A 21,773-nucleotide genomic window follows, 5' to 3' on the forward strand; every position below is an offset into this window, starting at 1 on the left:
GGATCTGACCTCCAGAGTGTCAGTCTCCCCCTCGGTTCACAAATGCTGCTTCTTGCAGCGAGGTTTTATACAGTTTATTTTGCCCGAGGCAAAGATGACCAAATTTCCTTTGTATCTCTTCACATGCATGGCTGTTTCTTTCCATGTGCAGAGCTGGACAAAAGCCAGGTCCAGGTGTGTAGTCAGTGACAATAGACACCGGGGAAGCCATGTATTCAGATGTATCAGGGTGGCATCGCTGACTATCTTGATAGATGCAATCGGCAAGGCGATAACGCTTTCGGGGTTCATCCCGTGCATCTGGGAACTGGTTGAATCTGAATAAGATAGCTGCTCCCGGCCGAGGTGGTCAAAAGACATGGTTTGGATTTCACAATATTTTATGCATTAATAGCATGAATTATCCCTACCATATATTACATTTATAATCTAAATAAAAGTATAGACTAGGAATCAAAAAGTGCTACTCAGTGTGACCAGTGGGGGTATTGATATAATGACACTGTAAGCATTGTCTTGCTTCTGTTGTTAGCAAAAAGCAAATCTGAAGGAAAACAATAACATCATTTTCCAGCTTGGCTGAGGGTGAAATTTTTGTCTGAAGTTGTACTTTTGCAGAATAGGATGTTCCCACATGCTAGTTCTTGCTGGCACCGATGTGTGTGTGGTTGGAGAATCAGCTGGATCAGCTTCCTGCTTTGTGCAGATGGACTTTCTTGTAGGGTTAGTTTTACTGAGACAGATATGCAGCTGATCTTGTAGCTATCTGAGGGCTAGTTGCTGTCGTAGGGGTCCTGAAACTGTTTGGGTGGATGAAGAGGCAAGTGGATTCTCAGAGATTGGCTTAAGCCAATTGTGAAACTTCATCACAGTTGATTTTCTCTTAGTGACTCAATTTTTAGCAGGGCAATGTGTTATTCTTGGGTTTCTTTCAAATGGTAATATGAATGACAAGAATGTGCCTGTGATTTCTGAGAGCTGTATGTGAGAGCTGGGACACAAAGCATGTCAAGTACTTCCTGTGTATACTAAGCAGTATTTTTCATGCATGTTCTTTATGTTTTGTAAATCTATGTCCATCCTGCTTGCATAATAAAAAATGCTGTAGCTCAAGGTGACACCCTTTGTTTGGTTGATTTGTATGATCAACTAAAAGATAGGGCTGCCTGTTCATCTGCTGTTCTGTATGCAGGGGCAGCAACAGAGGACACTAGAGTCTAAGTGCTGCCATGAAATGACATTTAGTAGGCCTAGGGTTTAATTTTGCTGTGTAAAGTCAATGCTTTCAGTTAAAGATGCATGGGAAAGGCGCTTATATTTAATCAATTGGTAACTTTGTTGGGTTCCTGTTTCTCCCCTCCCCCAAACTGTTGTCTCCAAAAGGCAGGTCATAAAATGGAATTATACTTGATAAAAGAGCCTGGCAAACTGTTCTGATCACAGTATTGTATATAAATTAAGGATGGATTTTCCAGTTCACACTCTGGTTTATAGATACTTGATTCCTTGCCACAGTCTTTACTTTTGGCAAACTGATTAATGAAGTTCCTTAGTTAATGAAGCAGGGCAGTTTCTAACTTGATTGTAAGCAGTTTGAAAAGGGGACAGCTGCAGTGTTGCCTTTTTCCCAACCTGGAAATGAAACTCAAGATAATTTTAGTAAGGGGGAAATATAAAAGGGGATCTTTATTTGAAGGCCTTCAGAGGCAGTTATGGAAAGATGTCCACAAAAGCCCACTCCTCCCAGGGGTGAGTACATATTTATACGTTTTAGGAAATTAGCATAATTGATAAAAAGCACCAATTAGGAGGACAAGCGATGATTCAATTTCCCCCCAGGTTAAGCCTCTTCTCTGGAGTTCCCCCCTCAGCACTAGCTGTACTTTGTTCATGAAAATGTATCTCTGAGAGTTGTTCTTGGCCTTGGTTCCCAGGAAGAACCAAGATAGCACTGGGGCCTTGTACCCCCTGGGGCTTGGAGCTCTGGAATTTGTTTTATCTTTCTGCCTAGGGAAAGGCCATGGAAAAGTACTGGGAAAACAAGTCACTAATACAATAGGCTACAAAGCTACACATATATTTGTGAAGAATACAGAGAACATATAAAAGAAAAAGGGTAAAACCCAAACGGCATCAGCAGAGTAATTGGATGGGGGCCTGTCGTGGTTTGACACAGGCACCCATGAAAGTCGCTCGTTCACCCTCCCCTGCCACATCTGGGCAGAGGAGAGAAAATTTAATGAAGGGTTCACAAATTGAGATAAGGACCCGGAGAAAACAATTCAAGGGAAAAACAGGCTCAACTTAAACTTGCAAAGTGAATTTATTACTAACAAAATCAGAGTAGGATAATGAGAAGTAAAATAAGCCCTTAAAACACCTTTTCCCTCCAGCCCCTCCCTCCTTCCCACCAACAGTGCAGGGGGACAGGGCACGGGGGTTTTGGTCAGTTTGTCACCTGAAGATTTTCTTCCACTGCTCTGGGAGAGGAGTCTTTCCTCTGTAAGGCCATGGGGTCCCTTCTACCGGAGACAGTTCTCTGTGACCTTCTGTCGCTATAGGACACGAAATAAAATGACACACGCTGGAACCTCCAAGGTAAAAAAAAGTGTTATAAATGATCAATCGAAAAGCTAAATTATCAAATTGCGAAAGATTTTGTTTTCTGCGACCAAAATACGGTCCTCAAAAACCCACAGCCAAAGAGACAGCATCAAGCCTGGGATTGCGCTGGGTGAGCATAGGTACAACCTCTATCGCACTGGACCTCCCTCTGTTCACAAATGCCGTTTCCAGCAGGCTGTTTTATACAGTTTTTTATGCCTGAGACAGAGGCACCCTGATTTCTTTTGTAATCCTGCATATGCATGAGAGTTTCTTTCACTGTGCAGGGCTGGACAATCGGTTTCCTGAGTAGTGGCAGGCATTGATCGTGTCAGGGGAAGTCGTATTCAGATGTATCTTTCTGGTGGACTTCTGTTATCTCGATGGATGGTATCAGTTGAGCGATGATCACTTTTGGGTGTCTCTTGATTACTCCTGACTAGGATGATCATCACGCTGGCCACATCTATTCATGGGTAAACGGGGGTATTGTTCTGCTGCCTTCAGGAATTTCAACATTCCGAACTAGATATCTGTCTCTGGGCTGCTTGTGGTCAGAGACTCGTTTGGATTTTACAATCTTATAAAATACATTCTCTCTTGAAGCATGAATTATTTCATAACATATATTACAGAAGGGAAGTTTATTTTTGACTCCAACATTTATAGATTTTCAAAAGTGACAGTGGATTGGAGGATGAAAGTGCACCCTCTCCAATGACACTGGACAAACCAAGTCCATCAAATTTCTCCTTCTCCTAAAAAGAATGTAAAACAATAATTATTTACAGAAAATTGCGTGAGAAAGTTCATTACAAGAATGTAAACATCAGAAGGCTTAGAAGAACAGGGTGACGACCTCCTTCAGCGTGAGTCCACTATCACGAGTAGCAGCTGTACTGCACCTGCTGCAACATAAATTTCCCCCCACGGGCAGACAGTCCTCCCAAAACTGCTGCAACATGGGGCACTCTTCCACAGGGTGTAGTCCTCCAAGGACAGGCTGCTCCAGCTTGGAAGCAGGGGCCCCCTCTCTCCACTGGGTCTTCCACTGGATCACAGCCTCCTCCAGGCATCTACCCGCTCCAGCATGGGCACCTCCCCCATGGGCATTGGGTGGATCTCTGCATCCCCTATGGACCCATGGGCTGCAGGGGGACAGCCTGCTTCACCATGGTCTTCACCATGGCCTGCAGAGGAATCTCAGCTCCGATGCCTGGAGCACCTCCTCCCCCTCCTTCACTGACCTTGGAGTCTCCATGCTGTTTTCCCTCACATGTTCTCACCTCCTCCTTTTCTCTGACTAGAAGAAAAAACTATTGTGCCCACTTTGTTTTGGTTTTCTTCTTAAATATGTTATCACAGAGGCATTACCAACCTCTCTAATTGGCCCAGCTTTGGCCAGCGGCTCATCCATCTTCAGAGCCGTCAGGGATTTACTCTGCTGGACATAGTGGAAGCTTCCAGCAGCTTTTCACAGAAGCCATCTCTATGGCCCTCCTGCTACCAAAAAACAGGCCAAGCAAAACCAACACAGTGGTCTTCAGATCCTCTGCATCCCCAACTCTAAAATCCCAGGGGTCAACCTTCAGTCTCCCCAGTGCTTTCTGCCAATGGCTCCAGGAAGGATCATTCTCCCCAGCTGTGGTGTAGAGCACATTGTTTTTTACATCTTTCCCTGTTCTGACTGCCCTGAGAGACTACAGCATGAACTGTCTCCTGTTTGATTTGCTCAAAGGCTTTTTGTTGCTCAGGGCCCCATTGGAAATAATTCTTCTTCCTGGTCCCTTGATAGGGAAATCTTATTATAATTTGGAATATACATTCTCCAAAATCCCGCGATGCCTAAGAAAGCTTGTGTTTCTTTCTTGTGAGTTGGTGGGGACATTACTGTTATTTTGTTGAGCACATCTACTGGTATCTGGCAATGCCCATCTTGCTATTTTATTCCTAAAACCCGTATCTCTTGGGCAGGTCCCTTGACCTTGCTTTGTTTTATAGCAGAATAGGCTTTCAGAAGGATTTGGACTATTTTCTTACCTGTCTCAAAAACTTCTACTGTATTTCCCCACACAATGACTTAATCAATGTATTACAGGAGTTCTGGAGCTTCATCCTTTTCCAGTGCAGTCTGGATCAGTCCATGGCAGATGGTATTGCTGTTTCCACCCCGGGCAGTTGGTTCCAGGTGTACTGGAAGCAAACTGTGGCCTGCATTCTGCTGCCAGAGGGATTGAGAAAAACCCACTGGTGATATCAGTTGAGACACCACTTTGCTGCCTTTGACTCCAGCTCTTACTGAAGTTCCAGCATGGCAGCACTCAGTGATTGTGTGACATTGTTCAGGCCACGAATATCCACTGTCAGTCTCCATTCTCCATTAGACTTTTGCACTGGCTAAATGTGGCTAATAAAGGGTGAGTGGGTCCTGCTCATCACTCCTTGGCTCTCCAGTTAAGAAATCAGCTTATGGGTTGGAATCAGGGTGTCAGTTATTGCAATATTACTGCTAGTTCACTGTTGTGGTAGCGATCTGCACCTGCTGTTCTTCAACCTTCAGTAACCCCACAACTAAAAAGTTCTCCGAGAGACTGGGCAGGGTAGACAGCTGATAACTTTCCTCTGTCTCCAGAGCAGCTATACCAAAAGCCCACTGGTACCCTTTTAGATCCTTGAAATACCCTCTCCTGAGGTAATCTATGCTAAGGACGCAGAGAGCCACTGGGCTGGTCACAGTGGGCTGCTTTTGCCATTCATTCCCAGTCAGGATGATTTCAGCCTCCAATACAGTCAGATGTTATGATCCCTCTGTCACTCCAGAAATGCAAATGTGTTCTGCCCCTCTATAGCTTGATTTCATTAGGATACACTGTGCACTGGTATGTACTAGAGCCTTGTACCCCTGTGGGTCTGATGTGCCAGGCCATTGGATCTACAAGTCCAGTAAACCCAGTTTTCCTTCTCTTCCACCTGGCTGGAGGCAAGGGCCCTCTACTTCTGATCATAGGATTCTCTACTTAATTCTTGTAGAAATGGATTAGAATTTTCTTCTGTAGGATCGGGAGTAAGATCAGTCCTTCCATTCTGCCTGAGAAACTGCCCACTGTAGCTTGAAGCAGCAGCTTTCCTGCAAGAACCCTCTTTTGTGATTGTTTTGCCCTGCAATTCCTCTACCTGTGCCTCTAGGATTGAGGTAGGTTTTCCATTCTACTTCCTCATGCCCTCCTGTGGTCCCACAGGCAAAACCACAGGGTACCCCATGGTGTGTACCTTCTATATCCTCTCTTTTGAGTAAGAGGATGCTTAATGGTAATAGTTGAGATGCTGGTCCCTACAGGTGTAGAGTAGGGCATATCCTCTTTGAGTTGGTGGAACTCCCAGGACAGTTCTTCCACAGCTGACATGAGAGAGGGAGAGATTGTCTTTGTATTCCCAGAGCTGGTGTCGTGGGTTTGGGTTCTTCAGGGAATTTTTTTCCCATCGCAAAGGAGGACCCTGTGGGGAGAGGGTGTGATAGGAAAGGGACAGGCGTTCGGAAGATTTCGGGCTGTGATGGAAAATTACAGGAATCCTTTTGCCCCCCTCCCCATAGATAAGGATCACCCTTGGAATGTAGCCAAATGTGTAGCCCCCCTAACCTATGCATGCCGGTAACTTTCCACTCCATACTAACCCTAGAAAGTATAGCCAAACCCCTGTCTGACGTAGAGAAACCCCTTAGTCCATAAATGCCCCTGGACTTATACGTCCACTTCACGCCAAAGGGCGGAGTGGGAGCACTAGCACAAGGGCCTTCCGAAAAGTCCCGACCGATCCAATGGGTGGTCCTTGGGAGACCTGCTTGTGCATTCTCCCCAGGAATTGAATGCGTCGTCAACCTCATCAGGAAAGGCAGGAAACTCGCCTTGAGACACCTAGGAACTGAGCCAACGAGAATACACCTTCCCTTTCGCAAGCAACCGTCCGCAGAGTCACCCGCGATTTCAGAGCACCTAGCCCTTGCCCTCACCGGCTTCGGAAGAGAAATCTCCTACTCTGCAAAACCACCCTAGACTCGGCTGCTGACCATCGTCGACATAGACACACCACTAAAGGTCAAGGACCGACCGCAGCCAGGACCAACGGTCTTCACGGACGCTTCCTCCACGATTTCTACTGCAACGGCAGTGTGGCAGGCAGGAGAGCAATGGCACTGCATCAAAGCATGTGACCCCACACTGTCAATGCAGCAACTAGAAGCAGCAGCAGTGGTCTTAGCATGCGGACTTTTCAAAGATGAACACCTCAATATAGTAACAGACTCTATATTCGTGGCGAGGCTTTGCCTAGCCATGGCAGGACCAGGTGTGTCAACATCTACAGCAGCCCTAATGCTGGAAGAAGCGCTCTCTTCACGACAGGGCACCGTATCCATCATTCACGCCAACAGCCACGACCCAATCAAAGGTTACTTCCAGACAGGCAACGACAAGGCGGACGCCGCAGCAAAAAGCGTATGGACGTTGCAGGAAGCTCGCCAGCTGCATGAATCACTCCATATTGGGACCAAGGCCCTGGCGAAGAGGTGCGGGATTTCAACAGCAGACGCAAGACACGGGGTGGCGACCTGTCCTTACTGCCAGAAGTCACCCCTGTGGACCAGTGGAATTAACCCGAGAGGTCTCAAGCCTTCACAAATCTGGCAGTCGGACTTCACCTTGTGTCAACTGCTGAAGCCCCGAGCATGGCTTGCCGTGACAGTGGACACTTTCAGCGGAATGATCGTGACCACACAGCACCCCAAAACTAACTCTAAGGCCACAATTCAGCACTGGCTGACAGCCATGGCGTGGCTTGGCATCCCCAAACAGATCAAAACTGACAACGGTCCCAATTTCACCTCCAAACCAGTACAAGAATTCGCCTCGAAATGGGGCATCACACTAGTACAGGGTATCCCGTATAACAGTACTGGGCAGGCCATAGTCGAGCGGGCGAATCAGACCCTGAAAACCAGGCTAGAAGTGTTGGGCAAAAGCAGAGGGCTTTGCCAATTCTATCCCCCCAGGAGACCAGGCACGCATACTAGCAACTGCTTTGTTAGCACTGAATCAATTTCCTAGGGGGGATGAAACAAACAGCCCCGTCCAAAAACACTGGGCCACCAGAGCGCTAGAGGAAGGCCCGCAGGTTGTAATTAGAAATGAGCTAGGCGAATAGGAGCAGGGCTGGAGGTTGATGCTCACAGGACGAAGGTACGCAGCTGTCAAAAAAGACGGCAAAATTAGGTGGTGTCCACTTAAGTCAATCAAGCCCGACCTTCACAGTGGGCAGGACAGAGCTGATGAGAATTGTGAGTTTCTATTTACAGGACATGCTTATGAGTCGTCCCCGGGATGCGTACGTTCCCCTTCCAGAAGAAAGTGACAGTCCACCAAGCCGCCGGACAGCGCCCGAGAGACCCGCACGGGCGAGACCCAAGCAGCAACAATGTTTCTGTGTGATTATGCTGTTGGGGCTTGTCGCCAGAGAGTAAGCCAGCCCAGACTACTACCCTCATCAGCCCTTCAGGTGGGTCATGCAACATCTTGCTGGTGACAAGATGCTCAGAGACATCACCACGCCAAACGCCCCGTCCTTCGTCTTTCGCGCCACCGACCTGTTTCCGGAACAACCAAAGGTAGACCCCTATTCTTCACATGCCACACACATGTACCTATCCTACTGGTGCCCAGCCTCAAACCCAGGAAAAAGTTATTGCAATCGCCCAGAGTGAGGATACTGTGAGCACTGGAGCTGCGAAACAATAGTTACAGACGCCAGGCCGTCAGGACCTTGGTGGGACCCACAAGAGCCCGACAGATTCCTACAGTTCACCTGGGCACCCGCAGGCTGCAAAACACCCATCTTCCTTCAGGGAAGTTTCTATCGAAACCACCATAAAGTCCCCAAATTCCGGAAATGCACTCACTATAACATGACAGTTTTTCAGCCGAATCACCCTAGCTAAGCCGTGGGCAAAGCATGGACAGTAGTCCTTCAAGAGTCAAGAAAGTAGGTGAATGTGCGAATTACCAGACTCCAACCGTCAGCACCCAGAGCAGTTGGGCCCAACAAAGCGATCAAAAGCACACAGAAAGGGAGAAACATGACCTACCCCAAAGCCTTGCCCACAAGAGTCACCGACAGCCCGACTGGCGATGAAGAAGCCTTCCAGATAGGCCGCTCAGCCAGGTCAGGCTCGGACCCAATCCTTCGCATGTTAGAAGCTACCTTTCTATCCCTGAATGAATCTAACCCTAACCTAACCGACTCCTGCTGGCTTTGCTACGATGTTAAACCCCCTTTTTACGAAGGAATCGCTTTAGATACCCCCTTCAGCTATTCCACAGCCGATGCCCCTCGCCAGTGCAGATGGGACACACCCCGCAAAGGAATTACCCTGAGTCAAGTCACAGATCAGGGCAGATGCTTTGGCAATGCAACCCTAGCTAAGCGGAAAGGCGACGTCTGCGCCGAAGTAGTTGAGCCCGACAGGAAGAATAATAAGTGGGTAGTCCCATCCGCATCTGGGATGTGGATGTCAGAGATCTGGAGTGAGTCCCTGCGTGTTTCTTGCCAAATTCGATAACTCTAACGACTTTTGTGTTCAATTCTGATCGTCCCTAGGATCCTGTACCACTCAGACGAAGAGGTGTACCACCTTTTCGAAGAAAACAGCTGGCTCCACAAGAGAGAGATATTAACAGGTATAACTATCGCAATGCTGCTCGGCCTAGGAGCGGCTGGAACGGCAACAGGTGTCTCAGCCCTAGCAACTCAACACCAAGGACTGTCCCAGCTGCAGATGACCATCGATGAGGACCTGCAGAGGATTGAGAAATCCATTTCCTTTCTAGAAAAGTCAGTCTCCTCTCTCTCAGAAGTGGTCCTGCAGAACAGGCGAGGACTAGATCTCCTGCTCATGCAGCAAGGAGGCCTGTGTGCTGCCTTGAAAGAAGAATGTTGTTTCTACGCTGACCACACAGGAGTCGTTAGAGACTCCATGGCAGAACTCCAAAACAGACTGGCTCAGAGACAGAAAGACAGAGAAGCCCAACAGAGCTAGTTCGAATCCTGGTTCAATCGATCACCATGGCTAACCACCCTAATTTCTACCCTAATAGGTCCATTGGCAATGCTGCTTTTAGCTATTACCTTCGGGCCATGTCTGCTGAACAAGCTGGTCTCATTTGTTCAGGCCCGCCTAGAACGGGCTAGCATCCTGTTCGTGGGGCAGCAACACTTACTGTGAATTCAACAGAGAACACTGCCAGTCACGAGAGACTTGCCTGGCAAAACTTACTCAGGTTTCCCAAGACCCTTTTCCCTAATCAGATCTCAACCTCCTACCTCATTTCAGTACCTATGTATAAGACTACCTCGTTCATTTGTGAAAGAGGGGGGGGAAGTGTGATAGGAAAGGGACAGGCGTTCGGAAGATTTCGGGCTGTGACGGAAAATTACAGGAATCCTTTTGCCCCCCTCCCCATAGATAAAGATCACCCTTGGAATGTAGCCAAACGTGTAGCCCCCCTAACCTATGCATGCCGGTAACTTTCCACTCCATACTAACCCTAGAAAGTATAGCCAAACCCCTGTCTGACGTAGAGAAACCCCTTAGTCCATAAATACCCTTGAGACCCCTCAATAAGTGCCTTTAACCGTCCACCACATTGGTGTTAGCTTCCGTTATTGGCCCCGAAGGATCCCAAGGAAGTGATCGCCGTGCTAGACTCTGAAACCAAGTCACCGCGGCCTTCACAAGAAGGCAACAGAGGGGGTTGCCTGAGAAACAGCAGAATAGGCAGCTGGAATGACCATCAGGGACTCCAAAAATATCCGATGACTCATAGGACTACATCAATCCATTGTGAAACTCCCTGCCCTGGGGGAGGTACCACCTGAACCTGACCACATGTAATCTCAAGGTCTAGGGGCTTGGGACACCACCACTACCACTGGACAGATCCAGAGGAGGACCCGAACTTCCACAGGAGGACCAGACTTTCCATAGGACCACCACTTTAAACAAGACTGTGAAAAACGCCAATGACTTGTTTTAAAATTTTAAAAGTTTAATAGTAATAAAATTGTTATAAAAATAGTAATACAAATTAGAGCAATAAGAATTTGGACAGAGTTAGGACAATAAAGGACATTAAAAGCAAAGAATTACAAACATTCGGATGCTTTCCTCTTGAAAGCATAGCTTGCTAACAAAGCATTAACTCTTAAAAGCAATAGCCTGTTGCATATTCATATATCTCATACAAGATACATACATTCCTTTCAAACTAGGGATTTCTCTGGTTATTGTCAACTTTCCCCCCCTTCATCTTGTTGGCCCCTCAGTGTCTGGAAGGAGGTAGAAGGAGACTAGTTCTTTACGATAAGGAGACAATAATTCTCTTTGGGATTTTAGTGTCTTTTTGCTGTTATCTCTGTGTGAAGAATTTCTGGATTATCTCATCCCTATCTTGAACTAGTTAAAAAAAGTATATTGCATAGCATAGTTTCTATTTTAACATTTTGTTATAGCCTAAAACTATATTTAACACACTGCTGAAAAGGATTAATGTCGTTGTTGAGGCGGTCACGACACAAAGCAGAGACCACAAGCAGTCTCAGATGGCGACTCTTTATTATTGAACATGGCTGATGTTAAAAATGCCAATCACTTGTTTTCAAAATTTTAAAAGTTTAATAGTAATAAAATGGTTATAAAAATAGTAATACAATTAGAGTAATAATAATTTGGACAAATTGAATTAGGACAATATGAGACAATAAAGATGAAGAGTTACGGACTGTCCGGCTACCTTTTTCTGGGCAGCACGAGCCCGACAAAGGACACCTGTTAACAATAACAGGATTAACCCTTAAGAACAATAGCCTGTTGCATATTCATACACTTCATACATGATGCATAAATTCCATTCAAATACAGGATTCTGTCTGGTCATCGTCAACTTCTTCCTCCAAATCCTAACAGCGCCTTCGAGGCGGGAAGAAGTTGGTTTCTTCTGATAAGAGGGCCATAAATTCTTCTTCTCTGGAAGATTTAGGTGTCCTGTGGCTGCTATCTCGCTGCAAGTCCTTTCTTTTTAAAAAAAGTATCCTACATAGCATCATTTCTATTTTAATAATTTTTATAACCTAAAACTATATTTAACACAGTACTTAAGAAAACTAATACAGCATTGCTTTCTAACACAACGCATATAATATTCATTTTAATATTTGCAAAAAGCTAATCATAAAATACATGCATTTTTCACAATCCCCACTCTTATTCTTTGTAAATCCTTTGGCTTGAGCAATATTTCTTATCGACTTGCATCTTCTGGACTATGCTGGCAAAATAAAACAGGGGATTACACAAGGAAGAGATATAAAATCAGTTGTAACACATGATGATCTTAATTTCTTCTAATACATTACCCTACCAGCTAGGTTTTAACATTGTTTTCTAATTATTTTGGACCAGTACCTGGGTTATTATATGCATATATATATATTTTTCTTCTTTGATTTCTTTCGCTTTTGCTAGAATGACTTTTCTGTGGTCATCAATCTTCAACAATCTGATATATTAAATGTTGCCTTCTTGTGAAGGCCGCGATAACCTGGTTTCGGAGTCCAGCACGGCGATCCCCTCCTTGGGATCCCTCGGGGCCAATAACGGACGCTGACACCAATGTGGTGGACGGTTAAAGGCGTTTATTGAGGGGTCTCAAGGGTATTTATGGACTAAGGGGTTTCTCTACGTCAGACAGGGGTTTGGCTATACTTTCTAGGGTTAGTATGGAGTGGAAAGTTACCGGCATGCATAGGTTAGGGGGGCTACACGTTTGGCTACATTCCAAGGGTGATCCTTATCTATGGGGAGGGGGGTAGAAGGATTCCTGTAATTTTCCGTCACAACCCGAAATCTTCCGAACGCCTGTCCCTATGCCTACCACAATTAAACTTTCCACAAACACCCCCTTCTTTTGCCAATAAATAGTCTAAAGCCAACCTATTCTGATACACTACAGGTTTTGTTTGGCTTAGCTAACTTGATATTAACTCTAATGCCTGGGCGGCTTTATTTGCTATCATTTCTATAACTGCTTGGAGTCTTGTAATATGACTCAATAGATAATTTGGGGTCAATACAGAGTTAAATTGCTGTGCTGGTTTTACCTTTTCATTTACTATTTGTTTTTTTACCAAATCTTGAACTGTCTCTTCAAGATTAAATGTAAAACAAATCCATCTATCTCCTTTTGGACATTCAATTTCAAATCTATTACCACTTTTTCCTAAGTTTCTTGTAATCCAATAATTTTCTCCTTTTTGCCTACAGGTTCTTAATTTGGATGGGTTATAACAGTGGCTGTTGACATAGGTGTGTGTAATAAAAGAGGAACTTTGGTTTCTTTCTATGTAGTGCTTTTGGTAGCATTTGTGACACAATCTTGCTGGTATCCCGAAAGGGAAAAGACGACAAATGAGTGACAGAAACAGGAATAACAGAGGTCCAGTATGGCTTATACTCCCACCTCCCATGCCTGTGAGGTTGCAACCCACAGCAAGTATATTTGATCTTCTCGGTGGCGAAATACAGAGGCCAATCTGGTCTTGCCCTCTATTTCCTTGTCACTTTCTCTTAACTATTTTCTAGGCAAATTGTTTTAGACACCGTTTCACTGTGGTCTCCTACCGTTCCTCAGGTATCTCTCATTCAACAGGCACTTATAATTCCCATCCACAAAACAAAGTTATTACTTTACACTTTTTGCAATAAGAGCATAAATTTTGTGAACCACAATACTAATTATTCCCACAATTCAAGCATTTACTTATAACCCAGCTAGCATGTCCAGTATTGGAATGAATCAAATAAAGTTTACTAATGGAAATGGTAATTCCCCTTCTCCCCTGTACAATTCACAGGCTAAGGTCAGAATACAAAAACAGTCTTGATCTTTCTATCTGAAGTATTCCTCCCCAAAGGAGATGTTTTATTCAGGCAGTGCTTGAAACCAGTGATACAAGCGTTGTCTTACTTCTCAATTCAGTGTTATTCTTTGTACATTTCTTGGATCATTTGGGTTTTTCCAAACTATTACCACTCAGTCCCCATTGGAAAGTCAGATCGGTATCACCTGGTTTAAATGTGATAGTCTATTCTTCAGGTTTCTTCACAAGTCTTTTGATTCTGTTGGCATTAATTCACCCTCTTTCCGTGATTCTGATTGTTGCTTCAGTAGTACCTGGAAAGGACTCCTTAATAGCATAGTAATAAAAGAAAGACAATACTGCATTAACTTCTACCATTCGCTTTTCTTCCAAACTTTCTGGGTTTAGCTAAAAGCTTTCTCCACAGCAACCTCTTCTTCTTCTATCCAGCTGTGCTAATAGCTGCAGAGGCAAATTCTTCTTTCTGTGAGTTACAGTTAGTTAAATAAGAAAAGCCTGACCAATTTCAACACGAGATGTATCACATCTATTGCTTTTTACTTTTTCGGCAGCATTTAATTGTTTTAGCCTTACAAACCCATTCTTCAGAAAAAAAAACCCAACGACTTCTTTTTAACAGCAAACAAAACACACAAAAGAAAAAAAACTAAAAAAAAAACCTTCTTATTTAAGAAAAACAACCTACTTTGTGAGGTTTGGAGAGTCATCAATCTCTGCTTTGATTTTATCTTTTAGTGCTAGCCCCCTCCCCCTCTCTTCACAGCCTTGCTGTCAATGCTGTTCTTCGCCCTTCCCCCGGTGCTGCCACTTCGCTGCAGGGCTGGAGCAGGGGAGAACAGCCACGGGCATGGGGACCCTGGGGGCATACCTTGGGTCTCTTTTGCCCTCTCTCTCTCTCTTCTTCTCTCTCTTTCTCTTTCCTTCTCTCTCTCGGCCCACTTACCGGGGCCAACGCTGCTATCCTCGACTCGGGACCCCGACAGTCTGGGAGCCCCCCCCCCGGCAGTTCCGCCACGGAGCCAGCCCGCTCCTGCCCGGCAAACCTGTGTCCTCTGCTGCCAGCACTGCCGCCGGGTCACCTCCATGGATCGGTCCCTGCCGCAGTCCCCAAGACCCCGCCGCTCGTAGGGAGCGGTCAGACACCTCTCAACCTTGACTACCCCAAACTTGGCGTCCTCAGGTGCTCCTGACATTCTTTTTCTTTCTCTAGTCAACTTATCTTCTTTTCTCTTCAAGGAGGGTCCGTCCTGCTGAACCCTTTCTGGACCCCAGTTCGGCATTGAATAACCTCCTAACAACCATGTGTTAAGACATTTCCCTGCCTTTCATGCAAAAAACCTGCATTCACACTCCTGCTCTCTTCTAGCACCAAGATGTCATCACTCCACATTCTAACATCTCAGAGTTTGCTAACCACCTCCCTACTTCAACTTCTCTCTTTCTTTCCTTCTTACCTGTTTTTTTTTTTTGTTGTTTTTATTTTTTTGATTCAACACACCTCAGATGGTACGAGGTGAACTTAACTAATTTACTTCTAAAAGTAAGCTTAGAACTTTCTTTGGCTAGGATTGCTGTAGCTGTTATAACTTAAATACATACTGGCTATCTGTGGCTTACTGGGTCTAACATCTTTTGATATATAAGCTACTAGATATTTTTTACTCTTCTTCACTCCTGAATTAAAATTTTATGAGCTACTCCATTTTCTGTATTTATGTATAAATGATAAAGGATTTTTCAAACAAGGGTAAGCTTAAAGCTAGTACTTAGGCTAGTTTTAACTTAACTCTTTTAATTTAACAATATCTTCTTTGGTCTGTTTTATATCATCTCCTTCTGTCAAATTTTTTTCATACACAAATTTTGCTACCCGTGTGTACCCCTCAATCTATAATCTATAATATTTCAATAATCTAGGTAATTTTCTGATCTCCCTCTTTGAAGAGGGAGGGAGAAGGAATAAAATTCTTGCAATTTTCTCATGGTTGGGTTTCCAGCTACTTTTATTTATTAAGTGTCTAATATATTTTACCACTGGGTAGTGAGTCTGAGTTCTTTTATTAACCTCCCTTAAATCTTGTACTAGTCTATAACTCCCATCAGACTTTACTGAGGGAATAGGGATATTATGAGGAGACATACAAGGTTCTAATGCCCCATCCTTTATTAGTCCTTCTATTACTGGCTTCAAACCTTCCTGTCCTTCTAAAGATACAGGATACTGACATACACGTATGGGACAATCTCCTCTCTCAATTGTAACCCTTATGGGGTTGATATTTAATCCTCTTCTATTTCCTTCTCCAGCCCAAACTTCTTTGTTGATTTTTTTTTCTTCGTCTTCTTGGCCTAATTTTAAAACCCTAGCTGTCATTTTCCCATTTTCTGATATAACTTCTATTCTTAATTTCACTTGTAAGACTCTTTCCAATAAATTGCTACCTGCCCCTGGGACCAATAAGACATCTCCCATCCAAATTCTAGTTTCTTCTCTCAATTACCACATCTTTAATGACCAGAAATGTAAAACTTTCTCTTTTTGCCTCTGTTACTTTCACTATATGTTTGCTCACACTATAACTTTTTGGAACATATAACAGGCAGGTTCTCTCTGCCCCTGTGTCTATTACAAATTCTAATTCTTCTTCTTGGGGACCCACTTTTAAAGTTATCACAGGCTCCAGATGGTATTTTTCCCCCCCAAAAAAATTAGAGCTTATGACCTCTCTATTCCTCCTATGTTCCCATCTCTTTAAAGATTTTCAGATCTTCCGCTTACTTTGGACCATTTTCTTATTTCTCTTAAGTTTGTTTATCTATTTAGTTGGAGTTTCTTCTTTCTCCTCTAAAAGCTGTCCCTCAAAAACCTTTTGTTTTTGCATTTCGCCTTTGATATGCTGTCTCATTTATTCCCTTGGTTATGTAATTACGATAATTATTCATGTGTTTTCTCCCCTCCTCAATATTTTAACTTTATTTAGGAGGTACAGTTGGCATTTTGTCTTCTCTGGGGGTCCCCGTGGATTATCTTTTTCCTAAGCTTTTATTTCAGTTGCTCTGATTAATTACCTTTCTTCTTGAGAAAAAAAAAATTATTTTCATTACAGACTGCATCTCTTCTCAAGTATAAATGTTTGGACCTAAAAATTGGTCCAATTGTTCAGCTATGCCTATGGAATCCTCTAAATATCTCTTTTATTTATTTCTTAAAATTTCAGACCTCAGACGAAGTCAAAGGAGCATTTACAAACCCTGGTCCGTCCCCTCCTGTGAGAACCTCTCTTAATGGAAATAGACTAATCCCTTTATCCCATTCTTTTTGAATTTTTATCTTCTATAGCCTTTCTCCCATATTTCTAGGAAGAATCAGGAGAGGGCTTTCTTTTAACTGAACTTTTAGTGTTTCGATAAGGTGATTCCTTTAGAGAGTTCCCCTGAGCAGCCGGAGCTGTGGTTACCAAGGGAACGGAGCTCAGGGCAGGACGGGGGAACTCGGCACAGCTCAGGGTCTGGGTCCTCCAAAGGCGGGGTCTGCAGCCGGGATCGCCCGAGGGGCTGTTCCGGTGCAGACCGAGCTGGAGCGTGGATAGCCCCCACATGGCTGATCTGGCAGAGACAAAGCCGGCGACTGACCCCGGCTGCAGCGGCGGTAGCCGACCAGAGTCAGGGCAGCCGGGGATGGGACAGACGGGACCCCCCCTCGGTGCGGTCAGCGCGGTAACCACGGTCCACACGACAGGACAGACCCCCACCCCCCGGCACGGCCAGCGGAGCGGCCGCGGGCCAGGCGGCCGGACTGGGACAGACGGACTGGGACAGACGGACTGTGCAGGAGCCGGCACCGGGGCTGGGGGGTGGTGCAGCTGCGAACGAGTGGGGAAACAGACGGGAATGGATGAGGTAATACTTTGTTCCTAGCTTTATACTTTCCCTGTTTTTCTTTTATTGCTTTTCAAAAATGTTATTTTCTTACAACCTCCCCCCTCCCCAGCATGTGGTATACTCTTTTTCTTCTGGATTAAACGGTTTTTACAAATAAATCCAGAGCTTAACAAATCCAAACTTCTGCTTGGTTACTTTGAAATAGTTGACGAGCTAACTTACGACCTTCTCATGTTGTTTTTCTCATCACTTTTTTATTTATCTTTTGGCAAATTATACATCTTTCAGTTACTTGCTTTTCTACTCCAAAAATCTCAATGCACCTATAGTTCCTTAAAAAAAAAACGATCACACAAAGCCCGAGTATCCCACTGGGCTTTTTGATACATGTCCTCTGCTATTCCCTAGTAAGCATTTTATTATCTAATTGTCTTTCATCAAGAGGTTTCTATTTCCCCGATTTATCTTGTTCACCACCTGTCTTGTTTTAATTCCCCTTTTTTGCTTCCCTAAACTTTGGAATTTCCAATTTTTCCTCATTTGGAGTTAATATTCACTCTTTCAGCTCCATTTTCTGCTGCGTCTTTAGCTTCTTGAACTGCCAAATTATTTCCCCTTATTTCTGGGGTCTTTACCTTTTGGTGTCCCTTAATATGTACTATAGCTATCTCTCTTAGGTAATTTTAATGCCTCTAAAACCTCTAAGATAAGTTTCTCATGTACTAATCCTTTTCCTCTTGAATTAAGTAATCTCCCTTTTAAAATTGTTCTTAAGGTATGTGCTACTCTAAAGGCATACCTTGAATCAATATATAACTCCTTTCTTTTGTGTTAAATATTCTAATGCTCTTTTTAGAGTATGTAATTCACAAGTTTGCATGTTTTTTCTCATCAACATCTACATTCCCTGTATTTTGCAAGGAGTTGTATTTCTGTTTGCTAACATAACTCCCAAAGGGCTATCTTGGGGTATTTCTGTTGGTAATTTTTTCCCGCTTTTCTTTCCCGTATCCACCTTACTGGATTTCTGCCCCATTTCTCAATATTCTATCTATTCATCCCCTGCTTCTGTTTTCCACTTTTTACTAACAACGTAAATACCACTTTTCTTTCAACTACTTACACTCAAAAAAACCCCCCACCTTTTTCTCACACTGCTTTTGAATACAATACACTTCCCTCCAAGGAGATATGGTAAGCCTTAAAATGCACAATCCACATTACCTATACTTTCATTCGTCTACATTCACTCACTTTTATTTCTCATTCACTTTTACACATTCCTTCACACCCTCAAGACACAAAGTGGATCGCTGTCGCCAGAAAATCACGGGTCCCTGTGGCCCCCCTCGCCTTGGGGTTGGCCTCTAGGTCTCAGTATCTCCGGGCCTCCTGAAAGGGCCCTGACTCTGGCTGCCTCCAGTGCCCGTTCACCTGTGAGTCTGTGCGTCACTCACACTCTTCAGCTACGGCCCCCTCACACGCCCGGGGAAAACTAGCTTGGTTTGCAGGTCACTCACTCTCTTCGGCCTAAAAGTTCCCACCTACCCGGGAACAATAGCCTGGTGTGCGGGTCACTCACTCCTCTTTCCACTGCCTTCCCCTTCCTACCCGCTCGGGAAGTTGAGGCTGACTTTGTGTGTCTCTCACTCTCACACACCACAAAACAACAATAAGGTACCTTTTACTTTCACATCACCTATTACAAGTTTAGGTGTTACTGGCCAGTCCCGGTGCTATTGGATATCCCTCAACCCAGCTGTGTTGTCCAACCCCAGATGCTCTTGGGCAATTTTCCCTCAATCCAGCTGTGTTGTTCAACCCCAGATGCTCTTGGGCATTTTCTGTCCCTCAACCCAGCGGTGTGATACAACTACAGATGCTCTTGGGCATTTAATTTGTTTTGCTGTGTTGTCCAACCCTGGATGTTCTTGGGCATTTTTTATCCCTCAATCTGGCTGTGTTGTTCAACCCTGGATGCTGTTGGGCAAAATTTTCATCCCTCAATCTAGCTGTGTTGTCCCACCCTGAGTGTTCTCGGGCATATCCTCACTCCGACAGAATTCTGCTCAACCCTGCTCTTGGATGCTCTTGGAATATAAATCCCTCAACCCAGCAGGTTTTTAGGGGCCCCTCCTGTCCTGTTTCCTAGTGGATTGGGCTAGGAAACCTTGCTCCCTACCTCCGAGGGGTCCAACCCCTCCCTGAGACCCAGTCCCAGTTACCCCGGGGGATTCTTTCACTCTCTTATCACTCGCTTTGTCTCTTTACTGGCTGCTTTTCTCGCGAAAAGACAGAAACGCAGCATGGGAGACTCCGCACTCACTTGGCAGGTCTGGGACAACCAGCCCACCTCTCATTCACATACATTCATCCTCCCGTACCTGCCCCCCCGAGAAATACTTACCAATCCTTTTTCCTTCCCGGGTTCTTCGTGCGCAATACTAGTCTTAGGGGGCCAATTACCGCGGTTGTAGGGAGCCTTTTTCCCTTCTCTTTGTTTTATTGCCTCCTTTTGTCCACAGATCGTAACCTGCGTCTGTCGGTCACTTCAGGGGAGACAGAGCGAGGCTGCCAAAGAGGGCAGGGCGCGCCTTCCCCACTCTGACTCTCCTAAAGCACCAGCAGCGAGGTGTTAACCATCCTCTGCTAACAAATTGTTAAAAACGCCAATCACTTGTTTCCAAAATTTTAAAAGTTTAATAGTAATAAAATGGTTATAAAAATAGTAATACAATTAGAGTAATAATAATTTGGACAAATTGAATTAGGAGAATATGAGACAATAAAGATAAAGAGTTACGGACGCCTGGCTACCTTTTTCTGGGCAGCACAAGCCCGAAAAAGGACACCCGTTAACAAAGGATTAACCCTTAAGAACAATAGCCTGTTGCATATTCATACACTTCATACATGATGCATAAATTCCATTCAAATACAGGATTCTGTCTGGTCATCGTCAACTTCTTCCTCCAAATCCTAACAGCGCCTTCGAGGCGGGAAGAAGTTGGTTTCTTCTGATAAGAGGGCCATAAATTCTTCTCTGAAAGATTTAGATGTCCTGTGGCTGCTATCTCACTGCGAGTCCTTTCTTTTTAAAAAAAGTATCCTACATAGCATCGTTTCTATTTTAACAATTTTTTTTAAAACTATATTTAATACAGTACTTAAGAAAACTAATACAGCATTACTTTCTAACACAACACATATAATATTCATTTTAATATTTGCGAAAAGCCAATCATAAAATACATCCGTTTTTCACACCCTCCCCTTCCCTGGATGGATGGGGAGGAAAATTGGAAAAAATGTAAAACCTGTGGGTTAAAATAAGAACAGTTTAGTAATTGAAATAAAGTAGAATATTATTGTTATAATAGGAAAAAAAGAAATAAAATCCAAGAAACAGAAATGACATACAATACATTTGCTTACCACCCACTGACCCATGCCCAGCTGTCACGAGCCATCCTCACGGATGGGTTTCGTGATGGTTCGTGATCTCAGAGTGCAAAAGGAACCGATGTGGTACAAGGGGGGTTTGCAGTGATAATCAAAACAAATGGACCTTTATTGAAATAACCACAGCCAAAATGCGTTGGGGAGGAATTGGGGAAAAAGGGAAAAATAAGGGAAAAGAGGAAGGAAAAAGAAAAGGGTAAATAGCTACCAAACGTAGAACGGCAAAGTCCTTCAATGTCCAGCTGATGGAGTTCACCAGGTCACGTCTGACGAGATCTCAGGGGTGCAGTTCATCTGGACTCTAATTATACTCTTTTTTGATGGGGGAAGGGGAATAGATCTTGAAACTGAATCAAAGGTAATCTATTGTATCTTTGGGGGAAAGAATGGTATTTGGAAAGGGTACACACAGTCCATGTTCTCAGCAGTGAGCGAGAGCCATTGTCTTCTTGGTCCACTGCTTGCACCTGCAACATCCATCTTGCTTTGGTCAGCTTGCCTCCCCCCACACACCTCCCCCGGGTTGGGGGTTTCAGTCCCAGTCCTTGGAAAGCATTGGAGGGGGCCTTCTCACATAGGGATTTCATGTCTCGGTTTTTCTCTGGTGAAGAGGCTTCTTACATCTCAGTTTGGCTGTCACGGTGGTTGCAAACGAGCAAGAGGGGTCTTCTTTGGGGGACCACCCCGAAACTCAGGAGAAGTCCAGCCAGGCCGAGAGGTGGGGAAAAATCACACAGCTATTGTTGCAAAAAGGTCAGAATGTCCTTCTTTCTTCTTGTTGAGCTCAGTGTAGCATACAATAAATACACATGTGAAAACAATAACTTAGCAATGCTCTC

The 21,773-nt window shown here is 44.4% G+C and overlaps 1 protein-coding gene across 3 annotated transcripts in view; it reads left to right on the plus strand.

Moving 5' to 3' along the window:
• Nucleotides 1-21,773, plus strand: part of LOC136568537 (DDB1- and CUL4-associated factor 12-like) — a 61,319-nt gene that overhangs the window by 4,577 nt on the left and 34,969 nt on the right. The gene's annotated exons all lie outside the window — the stretch shown is intronic.

The sequence above is a fragment of the Molothrus aeneus genome, chromosome W (genome assembly GCF_037042795.1).
Source record: "Molothrus aeneus isolate 106 chromosome W, BPBGC_Maene_1.0, whole genome shotgun sequence".
In the NCBI taxonomy this organism is placed as follows: Eukaryota; Metazoa; Chordata; class Aves; order Passeriformes; family Icteridae; genus Molothrus; species Molothrus aeneus.